General features: G+C 36.8%; 1 non-coding gene across 1 annotated transcript; it reads right to left on the bottom strand.

The window, feature by feature from the left end:
• Positions 1-8,783: 8,783 nt before the first annotated feature.
• On the bottom strand, positions 8,784-8,890 carry LOC120278243. Its single transcript, XR_005541585.1, has one exon. It is a non-coding gene; the product is annotated as a small nucleolar RNA R71 (small nucleolar RNA).
• Between the last annotated feature and the right edge of the window lie 1,834 nt (positions 8,891-10,724).

Raw genomic sequence — 10,724 nt, 5'->3', positions numbered from 1 at the left:
GAACTATTATATTGTTTTGTGAAAATTGGAATGATTTGAGATAAATTAGATAATCACAATAGTCTATTCTCAAGTGAAATAAAAAATATATATACATTTGTAAATTATTCAAATTAATTATATATTCAACAAAGTTTTTCACCAATATAGCTAAAACACTAATAGTTTCCATCTAAACTCAAAATTGTCAGGCTTAAGAGAGCTATCATCTTCATATCTTTATGTGCCATTACCAATTAATTCTAAATTTAGTAAAAATGCTTAAAAAAAAAGGGCCTTTCTTGGAATGACACTGTTTTTTTTAATTGTCAAAATAGCCATTAGATCATTTTATTTGTCAAAATGGTTTTAGGACCATCATCATATGCACCACATTTTTTATAATCTAAAACATAAAATGCCATTTTTCACTATCATCCTTTCTTTCATTATAATTATTAAAATGGTCTTTGTTTTTTTTTCCTTAACTTTTTAATTTAATTCGTTTTTAAAATATTAATTTTAAAAAAAATTATTTTTTTTTAAAAAAACGTATTTGTTTTTGAAATATATTATTTTTAAAATATAAAGCATTTTTCACATTTTTAAACCTATTTTTTGTTCTACTTTTCTTAAAAACTTATTTGCTTAAATCTTTTAGATTTATTGGGATTTGATTTTGTTTAAATTTCCCTTCCCATTGATAATATTTAAAAAATAGAGTAACTTGAGAAATTAATAATTATTTACTTATTTATTTATTTATAAATTTTTTATTTTAATAATTTGTTTGCAGTGTAAAAATTGAATTCAAGTACAAATAAAAAGCACACCGATCATTTTGTTTACATTACATATTTCTAACATGTACTCGGTAAGTAATTCTATAATGCCCATGTATTTACATAAAGAGCATATATTATGGCCACTAGGATCAGAGTTTCAATCAATCACTTTGCTTACATGACCTATTTTCCAAGTCACCTTCTTCTTTTTGTTTTTTGGTTTATTAAAACAGAAGTATATATAGATTAATAACAACTTATGCAATTTAATCTTAATGTGGTTATATACACTTTTAATGTGTGAATTTATATATATAATCGTGACAACTCCACCATTAGTCAAATACATACGATCACATGGCATCCAACATTATGCATAAGCAAAGCTTGTTAATTGTGCACAAAAATATAAATCAATTTAACAGAATTAAAAACATCTCCCCATGTCATTAAGTTAAATGTGATTATGTAAAAACTTTTAATGTATAATTTTCATAATCATAGATATTGTGGCTAATCCTTTGCAATTAAAACTATAAAATCACATGATATTCAACAACATAAATGAAACATGATGCAAATAAGATATTTTTATTAATTATAATTAATCACAATATATGTTATTAAACCTAAATGCGATCTTTTAAAGTCTTAATGTATAATTTATATGATCATGAATGTTGTGGTAATTCTAAATTAACAAATTTATATGATCATGCAACATAAAGCAATATGCATGAACAAATTCAATGCAAATCGAAACAATTAATACACTAATTATAATTAATCCACTCCATATATGAAAATTTCATACAAACAAATTCTCTAAAAGATAAATGATTAAACAGGGTTAACATTCAAAAGCACACTTAAATTTATTTAAAATTTAACAAAGTAGAAATACTAAATACTTTTAAAGCAAAATAATCTTGCAAAAAACATCCATGAATTTATTTTATTTAAATTTAATCTAAAACATTGAATAAATAAAATATAATAAATAAAAAAAATAATTTATAATAAATAGTTCATCCCTCGTGAATTTCAAATATTCCTAAACTGCCCTTCCAACTTTGGCAAACTCCGGACAACCCTTCCGTTATTGTTTAAGTTCCCATTTACCTCCTACCGTTCACTTTAAATGGGTCAATGTTATGAAATTTCATTTTTGCCCTTGAAAATGGTGGGAAAAAAACCGCCCAATCATATCATGTCCATCATTATACATACAATTTTGCATTTTTGCCTTTACGCTTTGCTTTTTTTGTCAAATAAAGTTTAGAAGGCTCATCACATCTTCTTCTTCTCCTAATTTGGTTTGTTCGATTTTAGTTATGTTGGTTTCTTGATAAGGTGATAATTTCTTTGTTGCTCTCACTTTGATCATTCTGCGGGAGGGAGGGAGTTTTATAAAATGCAGGTTTATTATGGAGAGTTTTTGTGGTATTGTTAGATACAACGGGGAGGGACGAGTGCTAATGTTCACGGCACTGACTTCTTGGGAATCGGTGTTAGCTTAGATATGTGAGTGATGGGGTCTCGATGTTTCCCGTGTCAGGGTGAAGTTTATCACACCCTATGGATATATAACGGTTTGCCCAATATAAAACGAAGTTGACTTCCAGCGGATGTGTCACGTGTACTCCATCTTCAAATGCGTTATAGTCAATCTTGTTGTCGAGACAGACGATGTGCCATTGTCGAATCCTACTGAAAATGAGTTTTTCTCATTGTAAGATTCTTCTCTTTTATGTTTATCTAGTTGTATAAGTTAAGTTTTGTTTAACTGTGCCAGTCTCTGTTTAAATATATTACGTTTTCATTTAAAAATTGTCTTCTCCGTTTAATTTATTTTGTATCTATTTAAATATTTGACTTAACGTTTAAATTTTTAATTTATCATTTAAACACTTTATGTCTATGCTTAAAATATTGATCGTTTTCGTTTAAACTGAAGTGTTCGGAGGAATTTGGATTCTACGAGCGCTCTTGTCCCACCCCATGGCAACCCTAATGGTATAGGATGCCTTCCTTTCTCGTCAGATCAATCTGAAGTGTTGTCGTTGGATATCGGACAACGTTTTGAAGGCATTGAACATTTCAGGGATGCACTTCGAAATTTTGCAATCAAACAGAATTTTGACTTCAAATTCATAAATAACGAAAAACACTGGGTGACTGTGGAATGCGTTGCCGATGGTTGTCAATGGCGCCTTCATGCATCAAAAGAATATAATAAAAATTTATGGTATCCCGTGTACAAGAATTAATGATGCCATTAAATTTTCTAAAATTTAACATAAATATTGGAAGCATATATATTTTTCCTCGTTATCAGTTAAGCTTGGTCCCCCGTGCGTTTCCCTTTTTTTCTCCGATCTGAAGCGTCAACCGGCTTGTGGACTTCACACCATAAATGAGAATGAAGACCCTTTCGCCTGGACACCCCCTCCTCCTCTGCTTCTTCTCAGATGAGTTTTTTCTTCATGTGTCCAGGATATTCGCTTTAGTTAGACCACAGTTTTGAGATCAACTCTATCTTAAAGGATGTGCCACGGTCATCTTCTTCAGGAGAATCAATCAGCTGCAATCACGTAACAAGCTAAATTATCTTTTCCTGTTCAAGTTGGAAAGCCCGCGTTATTACCTGATATGTAAGCAATGACGGGCAAGCAATTAAGTAGGTATTTCGACTTGGTCAGGAAGAGAAAGTTTTCACTCATTTCTTGATTGCGGAGTATTCTCCAGAGGAGGATGACCATGACACATCCTTTAAGACGGAGTTGATATTTAACACTTAAGAATTGTTCTTATCATTTAAAAGCTTTTCCTTACTATACAAACATCATTGTCTGTGTTTAACTATCTGGATCTTCATTTAATTTCGAATTATTTTCATTTAAAAATATTTTTTTCTATTTAAATATCAGTGTCTTTACAAAACCTTGTTTAAGTGTTCGTGTTCTACGTTGTACAGGTTCAAGTTGATGCCCATGTTATGCAACAGCCGTGAGCAAGCAAACAAATGGGAGACCTACTTATTGTCGGACATACATTCGTAGGTAGAGATACTTGTTGAGGAAAGCCGTGATCTTTATGTTGGTCATTGTGTCGATGATCTTAATAGACGAAAGAGGATCGAGTCGCAAGTGTCCGAGGTCCGACTAGGCATTGTAAATGAACAAATATTTTAAACGAAACAAACTTATTTGAGTGTCAACTTTTGATATTTAAATAGAGACATTCTCTCTTAACGTTTTACTTAAACATTTGAGGAACAAAAATGACATTGTAAATAAACAAAAAGTTAAATAAAAACGCTTAGTATTTAAACAGAGACAACAGTAATTAAACAACAAAAAATGATAATTACACAGCGAGACAATGTTGTTTAAACAGAGAAACCTAGAAATTAAACAGTGATAATGATATTTAAACAAAGTCAATTATATTTAAATGAGATACAATCTTATTTACATGGTAATTCTGTTTTACATAATTACATATTAATCTTTTTTCACCTTGGTCGAGGAATCCCATTTCTCATTGATGCCGGCTGCGCTCCCTTCCTTAAGTATGCGGGTAACATATTTAAAGCGCCAGTAAGGGACGTCCGCTTGCGGTAGCCGTAGCTTTTCACCGTTGAGTAGTTGTTTGATAAACCGCATGTTTGTAAGGACGGCACATTCGATTGTACCCGTCCTTCAAATTGCTCCACTCGAGCAACAAGCCGATAGAACTCGCCATCAGTACCTGGCACGCCTGCAGTAGACGTGCGGTAACATCATCACCAAGGGGGGCCGTAGCTATCGGGGGGCTGTTGCGATGGGGGCTGTTCCGGTAGGAGGGGATGTTGCCGTCGGGGGAGAGGATGTTTCGGCCTGTTGAGGTAGTGCGGGGCTCCTCCGGTGCAGAGAAATTCGTGCATGGGTTGGGCTATCATTAAGTGAATGGCGTAGAGTACTCCTTGAAGAGGATGGCCTCTCATGTTGCCTTCGCGCCAATGGTTCAGGAGCAATAGCATGCCCCCGGCGGATGTCCCGAATGAAGATTTTTTCATCCGCATTTGCCGCGACCAACTCAGGAAACTAACGTAGATAAACAACACAATGTTATTGAAAGCATTTAATTTAAACAATAACAAATAGTTTTAAACAATTAACTTAAATGTTTAAATGGCTTACATATGTTTTTAAATGTTATCCAAAATATTTAAACAGAGAACCGATAGTGAAACACTAAATCACAGTTTTTAAACATAAAAGTTTGATATTTAAACAGAAACTCATGATTTATTGCCTCTTTCCTTCGAACGATGACAATATGGCTTCTATCGTCACTTGCTTCCGGTAACTATTTTCACCGTAACACAACATCCTCGGGGTCTTGCCAAATCTCTTTCGATCATGTATAAAACCATAGACAAAAATAAAAACGAAAATATAACCCTATCCGATAAATCTCCTTGCAGACTTCAATATCATCCAATAAAAATAGAACCACAAAACAATACCGAAAAATCTTATTTTCTAACATAATCGTTTATGAAAAAAAAACCAAAACCACAACTTCTTCAATGGCGTCCACCTTGGCTCAATACCTCACACTGTAAACTGATGAAATGCCGAATACTTGAGCGATAATTCTTCTTCGAGACAATGGTGGAAAGCGAAGAAGAACTTCGAGACAAGGATGCCCAAGCGAAAAGAAAAGCTGAAAAGGCAGAAAGAGAAAAAAGTATAACCGGCGCCAGTAATGGTTGTCTCTAGGGATTACCCCCTATTGGTCACTTCAAGTAGGTCCATGTTATGAAATTCTTTTTTTGCCCTTGCGATGGAGTGAAAAATACCGCCCAATCATATTATGTCTAACCTTTATGCATACAATTGTGTACTTTTTTTGCCTACCTGCTTGCTTTTTGTGAATCAAAGTTTAGAAGGCTCATTACATTTTCTTCTTCTTCTTCTTCTTCTTCTTCTTCTTCTTCTTCTTCTTCTTCTTCTTCTTCTTCTCCTCATTTGGTTTGTTCGATTTGAGTTCTGTCGGTTTCCCGATAAGGTGAGAATTTCTTCATTGCTCTCACTTTGATCATTTTGAGGGAGGGAGTAACACAATTTATAAAATTACAGATTTATTATGAAGAGTTTTTGTGGTATTGCTAGATACAACGGGGAGGGAGGAGTGCTAATGTTCACGGCACTGACTTCTTGGGAATTGGTGTTAGCTGAGATATGTGAGCGATGAGGTCTCGATGTTTCCCGTGTCAGGGTGAAGTTTATCATACCCGATGGATATAGAATGGTTTGCGTAATATAAAATGAAGTTAACTTCCAGCGGATGTGTCATGTGTACTCCATCTTCAAATGCGCTATAGTCGATCTTGTTGTCGTGACAGACGATGTGTCATTGTCGAATCCTATTGAAAATGAGTTTTTCTTATTGTATGATTCTTCTCTTTTATGTTTATCTGGTTGTATAAGTTAATTATTGTTTAACTGTGCCAGTCTCTGTTTAAATATATTACGTTTCTATTTAAAAATTGTCTTCTCAGTTTAATTTATTTTGTATCTATTTAAATATTTGACTTAACATTTAAATTTTTAATTTATCATTTAAACACTTTATGTTTATGCTTAAAATATTGATCATTTTTATTTAAACTGAAGTGTTGGCAGGAATTCGGATTCTGCTAGCGCTCCGGTCCCACCCCATGGAAACCTTGATGGTATTGGATGCCTTCCTTCCTGGTCAGATCAATCTGAAGTGTTGTCATTGGATATCGGACAATATTTTGAAGGCATTGAACATTTCAGGGATGCACTTCAAAATTTTACAATCAAACAAAATTTTGACTTCAAATTCATAAAGAACAAAAAATATTCGGTGACTGTGGAATGCATTGCCGATGGTTGTGAATGGCGCCTTCATTCATCAAAAGAATATAATAAAAATACTTTCAAAATTAAGACAATCAACCCGTCACACATTTGCGGTGGTGGAATAGGATCGGCGTCACATCCGAAATCGTCCAAAAAATGGGTAAGCACATGAGTGATTCAAAAGCTCAAGAACTGGCCCTTATACAAGGCCATCAACATTCAGAAGGACATGTTGTGGGAGCATACTATCCACATTCCATACAAGCAGGCTTGGTTGGGAAAAGACGGCTTGCGGTGCGTGTATTGTGGGATTCAAGACGGTGAGCGTTTTAAACGTGCATTCTTTTCTTTCTGTGTGTGTATTGTGAGATTCAAGATGGCTTGCAGGCTGCTGCTTTCTTGATGGTACCCATCTCCTTAGAAAGTATCGGGGTACTCTATCGGGTGCCACAAGGCAAAGATGGAAACAATGATTTTTTCCATGTCACATTCAGTATTGTCGACAACGAGACCGATGCTAATTGGACTTGGTTCATTTCCAAGTTAGGTGATGCTTTATATGATGAAGGAGATTATCAAGAGATAATTACATTCGTGTCAGACAGGTCTAAGGGCCTTGTCAACGCTATTGCTAGAAACTTCTTTTTATCCCCACATGCATACTGTCTTCGACACTTGGAGGCTAATTTTATGAAAGCCAACGTCATACTTGGGAAGGCATTGAGGGAGGAGTACTGGTCTATATGATTTCATATTGGGTGGGCATCCACGGCTAAAGAATTCGATGATACCGTGAATAAACTGTAGGCCACATCACCCGAAACATATCAGTAGTTGATTCATAAATCGGATATGTTATATTGGTCGAATTATCTGTTTAGAGGTGAACGCTGGGACGAGATGTATTCAAATGTCGCAGAGTCATTTAATGCGTGGATCAAAGAAGCTCGCCATTTACCGGTGATGAAAATGGTTAACTCTATAAGGTATTCAAATGTTGATTTTATTTACACTTAAGAATTGGTATTATCCTTTAAAACATTTTATTACTGTTCAAATATCATTTTTTGTGTTTAACTATTTGCCTCATCGATTAACTTATTATCCTATGGTTTAAACAAATGTGTTTCTGTTTAAATATCAATGTCTTTGCTTAACCTTGTTTAAGTGTTTGTTTTCTACGTTGTACAGGTTCAAGTTTATGCGCATGTTATGTAATCGCCGTAAGCAAGTAAATAAATGGGAGACCTACTTATGCCTGGACAAACATTCGAAGGTAGAGATACTTGTTGCGGAAAGCCGAAATCTTCATGTTGGTCAATGTGTCAATGATCGTTATGAAGTGATTGACTAGTGTAGCAACTATGTAGATTGATAAGTGCTTGTGCGATGAAAATATGAATTGTTCTTTCCTTGTGTTGAGCATTACTTTTCTCGGGTTTTTAACGCTAATATCGGTGTAATTATGTTACTTTCATGCAGGTAGGGTTGTGAGGCCGATTATGAGAGAAAGAAGCTAATGTGGGTCGTAATGCACTAATTTGGAGGAAACCTTGCTAAGGTTTAAACGTAAAGACATAGGTCGGGTTCCAGATGCAGGATTGTGTGCCAACCTCCTCGTACTCGAGTTAGCACAACTATTTGGAGGGGCACAAGGGTAGTCACATTCAAGCATTCCGACTTGTGCATATAGAATAAGATCACCACCAACATGTCTGTTATTAAAGAAGGAAAGCGATCCACGACGTAAATGTGTGCCCGTTTGCGTTACCTCGATGAAAGTATGGATTCAGGAGCATTTCAGGCCAGTACTATAGCTGGGTATTGTAGAAAATATTGTAGTAAAAATACCGCAGTATCACTGTTTACAGCCGGCCAAGAAAACAGGAAAAGAGAGAATCCACACGGCCGTGTGGAAAATCCACACGCCCGTGTGAAAAATCCACAGGGGCACCCACACGGGATGATGCTGAAGATAAACGGGGTGACGGATGTTGCCATCAAGCTGATAGCCTTCCCATTTTCCTTAAAGGGGAGAGCAAAGTAGTGGCTACACTCGTTACCTAGAGCATGAATTACCACATGGGAGGAGATGGTACAAGCTTTTCTTGCCCGATATTTTCCTCCTGGAAAATCCGCAAAGCTTAGGAATAAGATCTCGTCCTTTGTACAATTGGAATTGGAGTCTCTATTTGAGACGTGGGAAAGGTTCAAGGAGCTCCTGAGAAAGTGCCCGTAACATGGATTCCCGGAGTGGATGATTGTTCAGACCTTTTACAATGGTTTAAATCCGAGTACAAGGCAACTCTTGGATGCGGCAGCAGGAGGTACCTTAGGTAGCAAGACCCCCAGTAAGGCCCGTCAACTAATTGAAGAAATGGTGTTAAACAGCTACCAATAGAATGCTAGTGAGAAGAAGAAGGTGACCGGTCTCCATGAGATAGATGAAGTGACTTCGTTGGCGGTTCAAGTGGAATCATTGAGTAAGAAGTTAGATCTTCTAACTTCGAATAGAGTGGCAGCCATTATTACTTGCACCGGGTGTGGTGGAGGACATGCTCCCTTCGATTGCCCGATCTCTATTAATGATGCATCTTTGGTTGAGAATGTCGATTTTGTGGGCAATGGCATGAAGAATCAAAGAAACCCATACAGCAATACCTATAATCCGGGTTGGAAGAGTAATTCCAATTTCTCAGGGAGCAACCAAGGTACACAAAAGGCTATAGGGTCACCGGGTTTCCAACAACAATAGCAAGCCCCAAACATGGAAAACAGAGTTTCAGGTTTGGAGAACCGGATGAACGATTTGGAGAAGACCTTAACTAGGTTTGTGCAATCATCTGATACATGGTTCCAATCAGTTGAGGCTACACTTCGCAACCACACCGCCTCTTTACGTAATCTTGAAAATCAAGTTGGGCAAACTGCGAAGTCCTTATTGGAAAGGCCACAAGGAAGCTTGCCGAGTAACACCGAGACCAACCCTAGAGAGCATGTGAAAGTGATCACTTTGAGAAGTAGTCGTCAGGTTGAAGGTAGGCTTCCGAGTGAGAAGCCTAATGAACACGCACTCGAGGTTATAGAGGTTGAGAAGGTAGCAAGCAAAAAGAAGAAGGTGGCACCCCCACCTTTCAAGCCAAGAATCCCTTATCCCTCTAGATTGAAGAATAACCAAGGGGATGAACAGTACAAGAAGTTCCTGAGTTTATTTAAACAACTCCACATCAATATTCCTTTTGTTGAGGCATTGGCCCATATGCCTAAGTATGCAAAATTCTTGAAAGACTTGTTGACCAACAAGAGGAAGTTAGAGGAGAGTGCTTAAGTGATTTTAGATACATCTTCCTTAGCGGTTTTGCAAAAGAACATGCCGAAGAAGAAGAAAGACCCGGGAAGCTTCATCATTCCGTGTAATATTGGCAGTCTAATTGAAGAAATGACATTCGCGGACTCAGGGGCTAGTATCAACGTTATGCCATACGCCTTCTTTCAAAAGCTAGGCTTAGGCGAGCCTATGCCTACTCGGATGACTTTGCAATTACCAGACCAAACGGTGAGACATCCGAGGGGCATCATCGAATACGTGCTTGTCAAGGTGGACAAGTACATTTTTCCGATTGACTTCATAGTGCTAGACGTCAATAAGGATGCGGATGTACCCTTGAAACTTGGGAGGCCATTTTTGCGGACTTCCAAAGCCTTGATTAACATGGACGGTGGAGAGCTAACATTGAGGGTCAGAGATGACAAGCTCACATACCGCCTTGCTGAAGCCATGCGGCATTCTCCTACTTTTGATGATACTTTGTATTTTCTAGACGCTACTGATGAGATTGTTGATGAACACATGTAGGAAATGTTCAATCCGGATCCATACGAAGGCTTGTTCGACCAAGAGGAGGACAATGAAGAAGTAATGATACTTGGTTCGACGGAAGAAGTACCATCTACCCCAGGGATCTTGAAGAAGGTGCTTCAAAAGATGAAGAAGGGTAGGAGACACCACCAGAAATGCTCCAAGGCTGTTAGAGACGTACGTGAACCGAAGAAGTTGGATGAACCATTGTTAGGTGGTCCC

This window comes from Dioscorea cayenensis, chromosome 15, assembly GCF_009730915.1.
Source record: "Dioscorea cayenensis subsp. rotundata cultivar TDr96_F1 chromosome 15, TDr96_F1_v2_PseudoChromosome.rev07_lg8_w22 25.fasta, whole genome shotgun sequence".
In the NCBI taxonomy this organism is placed as follows: Eukaryota; Viridiplantae; Streptophyta; class Magnoliopsida; order Dioscoreales; family Dioscoreaceae; genus Dioscorea; species Dioscorea cayenensis.
The sequence above is the reverse complement of the archived record's forward strand: the minus strand, read 5'-3'. Positions and strand labels throughout refer to the sequence as shown.